Source organism: Pteropus alecto, unplaced genomic scaffold (genome assembly GCF_000325575.1).
Source record: "Pteropus alecto unplaced genomic scaffold, ASM32557v1 scaffold25, whole genome shotgun sequence".
NCBI lineage: Eukaryota > Metazoa > Chordata > Mammalia > Chiroptera > Pteropodidae > Pteropus > Pteropus alecto.
Window position 1 is genome coordinate 16361856 of NW_006441955.1, and position 4021 is coordinate 16365876.

The 4021-nt window shown below is 35.3% G+C and overlaps 1 protein-coding gene and 1 non-coding gene across 2 annotated transcripts in view; one reads left to right on the forward strand and one right to left on the reverse strand.

Moving 5' to 3' along the window:
* SLC35D1 (solute carrier family 35 member D1) overlaps positions 1-4021 on the reverse strand; it is a 55275-nt gene that overhangs the window by 10931 nt on the left and 40323 nt on the right. The window lies entirely within an intron of this gene.
* LOC112485885 lies at positions 1069-1187 on the forward strand. Its single transcript, XR_003048587.1, has one exon. It is a non-coding gene; the product is annotated as a 5S ribosomal RNA (ribosomal RNA).

A 4021-nucleotide genomic window follows, 5' to 3' on the forward strand; every position in this document is an offset into this window, starting at 1 on the left:
AAGGGTTCAACAATTTTGATTCTTACTCTGCCTGCAAAGGGAGACAGAATAAAGACAAATCAGTAGTAAGGCAGGAAGGAGACTTTGGAAATGTTCAAAACAAAGAGGGGCCATTTTAATCTCTTATCCTATGTGCCCTCATAGGGCTCAATCATGGGGCATTATTTTTATAGTCAGATTAAGGTTAGAATCTCAGCTCTGCATCTTACTATGGTAGCTGTGTGATCTTGACCAAGTTATTTCACCTCTCTCTCAACGTCGTTATCATGTAAATTAGGGTATGATTAAATGAGATGATGCTATAAAGATGGCCATCATCTACTAGGTACTCAGCAAACAAAATCTCTTGTCTTCCCAGATATCTATTTATGTTCTTTCTATATTAAGGTAAGTGCTGGTCTGTGCACATACTTTAAAAATACTTTAGTCACAGAAGTCTGGCCAGGATGTAAACCATTTTATCTACCTAGAAGTTTTAGAATAACCTAAATGGTATAGACACTTTTGAAAAAAGCTTAGAAATTTCTTATGAACATACACTTACTATACATCCCAAGAATTCTACTCCTCAGTATTTACCCAAAGTAAAATAAAAACGTCTGTTCATATACAAACTTCTAAGCAGATGTTTAATCAGCTAACACAAAACAGCTAAAAAACTGGAAACTACCCAAATGTCTTTCAACTTAAGAACGGATAAAAAAAACGGTGCTATATCTATAATGGAATACTACTCAGCAATAAAAAGGGACAAACTAGTGATATATGCAATATAAAATCTAAAATGCAACATAGAATGCAAATGCAATATGCTAAGTGAAAGAAGTCAAACCGAAAGCTACATATTATGTATCATTACATGACATTCTGAACATTATATGGTTAGAAAACATAGTTATCAGGGGGAGAGGTTCAAAGCAAAGGGACATGGGGAGATTTGGAAGAGTATACAACTGTTTCATGTCTTGAATGTGGTATGGTAATTACATGACTGTATGCATTTGTCAAAATTTGTAAAACTACACTAAGAGGGATAAATTTTAATTTTTTTTTAAATGGAAGAAAAAGGTCTACGGCCATGCTACCCTGAACAAGCCCGATCTCCTCTGATCTCGGAAGCTAAGCAGGGTCAGGCCTGGTTAGTACTTGGATGGGAGACCACCCAGGAAGACCAGGTGCTGTAGGCGTAAAAAATAAAGGATTGTAAGCTGACAAGGTCCTTGTAATCTGTGAGGTCAACTCAAGGGTTGCCTCACCTAAAAAATTAAATGAATGAATAAATGAATGAATGAATGAAAAGAATTAAAGATAAAGGTGAGTTCCAGAGATTCTAAGAACTCCAGTCTGAGCAGTTATGAGGATGATGATGTCATTAACTGGAAAGGCTACATATTCAGGTCAAAGCCACAGACCAGAGCCCAGGCACTAACAGAAGTACAGAGGATTGCTCTGTCACCACCCTTCGTCATTCATTCTCCGCTCTCTCTGTACTTTTTTGGGCTTGGCCACTGAAAAAGGACATTTAGGGGAGTTGAAGACAACTGGCCTCTCAATAAGAGCCCTACTGAAAAAAATGCCTCCTTAAATCATAGAATCAAATTTGGATGGAATGGAGAAGCTACCAATGCAAACCTCCACTTCTTGCACTTGAATCGTACCAGAGAGAGAGCTTTTTAAACTTTTCTTAAAACGATAAAGAGACTAGGCAGGATGGAGGGGAGCTAGATGTATCTGGGTTTAATCAGAGACTCCTTTAAAATACAGTTCAATTAGTGATTTCCTTCAAAGTGTAGTCAGCCAGGGATGGAATGATACCATTCCTAAAGTAAAATCTAGTAAGTAGCCACTTTAAGTTTCTTATTTACATTAAAAAAAAAAAAAAAAGAAGAAATGTGCATAACCTGTGAGTCTGCTTATTAACTAGTGGAAGTGAAGAAAATGTAAACAATAAAACCATTTTTCATTTTACGAAGAAAATGAAAAAAATTATACAATATATATTTTCTTTTACTAAAGTTGACAAGCACACTATAATGGAAATAGTATTTGAATAGAAGGTCACCTGGATTTTAATTCCAATGCTGCAAATAATTTAAATGCTGAGTGGCTGACTAAATACATCACATATTCTCCCTAGCCTTGTAATAAAACATGGATTAAAGAGATACGGCATGTAAAATTTATTACAATAAAATGTGAAAGCAATTAGAAATTATTAAAAATACTACATAAGAATAGCAAGTACCAACGATGTCCTCCTATTCAATCAACCTTGCTAGCAAAATGGTACTGTTTAACCAAAACTATAATATACTACCTGACACAAAAAGAAATTCCACTGGGAGCATTTTCAAGATGTTAGATTTGACATATATTAAGCTGACATAAGTTGTGATATTTCAACATACTCAGACACTTAATTTTTTTTAATAGCCTGCAATGTGAAAAAAGATACCTAACCTTTTTAGATGGTATTATAAGAGATTTGAACTGTAGAGATCCGAAAATGCAAACAGAAGCTTTTACTTCATTTTGGCTATCGGGTTATTTATTTGAAGGGGACAAAAAAACCAAGGCATCTCTGAGTCAGGTCTCTGTTGTGTCATAATGATTCTTTATTCCAGATATTTAGAAATGAATGAAACTCAGGCTACATCCAAAGTCAGAACTGGTTTACCATGTTGCTCCTTTAAATCTTGGATCTTCTCACAAATATTAATGAAAGAAACAGATATTTACTAAGCATAGATGTCAAACAGTGAATTAGGTACTTTACATTTATTAGATTATTTCATTCTAACAACTTTAAAGATATATTTTCAATCCCAACACATAAGAAAACTGAAGCTCAGAAAGATAAACAACTAATTCAGTTACACAGGTGGCAAGCATCAGAACTGCAACTCCAAACAAGGTCTGAGACTCAACTACTCACTCGTCTTCTATAAGATGCAATCCTTAGGTATATGTGTATATACTCACCCTTCCACAAACTCCTACCCCAACAAATAACAAATGATTTTTCCTCTAAAAGATAAACAACAATAGTGGCAAACAGATATCAAAGGGGCAACAATGAATTATTAACCTATTAATAATATTAGTGTTAAATTCTCATATTGATCCATAAGTAGAGTATTTATATTTGAAGAAATAAAAGCTCAGAGAAGTTATATAATTTGCTGCACATTAAAAAGATGATACTAATACCATATTCTAATAGAGAGCTATGTTTCCAAAGTGATTTTTCACCAATCCATATAGAATTCATCAAGCAAATATTTATTAAGCAACTACTGGGCATTCTAGGAGCCTTGGAAACTTGAATGATCAATATAGACAAAGATGCCTACCCTCATGGAAATTATATTCTAGCAGAGGAGATAGAAAATAGGGAATAAATATAAATAAGAAAATTATATGGTATATTAGAGAGAGATAAGTTCTGGAAAAGATAAATAAAAAAGCAGAATAAGAGGGTTTGGAGTATCAGAAATGAAAAAGGAGGCTCCAATTTTAAATAAGGTAGTCAGGGAAAACTTCCTTGAAAAGGTAACAGTTGAGCAAAAATATATAGGTGTAAAGGACTTAGCCATGCAAATATTTGGCAGTTAGTGTTCCAGGCAGAGGAAACGTCCTATCCCAAGGCCCTACAGTGAGATTCTGCCCAGAATTCTAAAGGAATGGCAAGGAGGTCTGTGTGGATGGGGTGGGTGAGAGAGAAGAGAAGCAAGAGCTGAAACTGGAGAGGTAAAGAGGAGATAGATCTTGTAGGGCTTTGTCAGGACTTTGGGACATGGACAGACATAGGGTAGGAGTGCAGGGTAAAAATAAGAGTGACGTGTTCTGACACTTTTTACAAGGAACACAATGTCTACTCAGATAAGAATTGCCTAGGGGTGTTAGGGTGAGAATGAACCAAACCAAGGACAAGTATAGAAGACAAGGCAGCAGCAAGGGATGTTGGTAGCTTAGATTATGATGGAAGCAGTGCAGATGGTGAGAAGTGGTCCTTTTATGG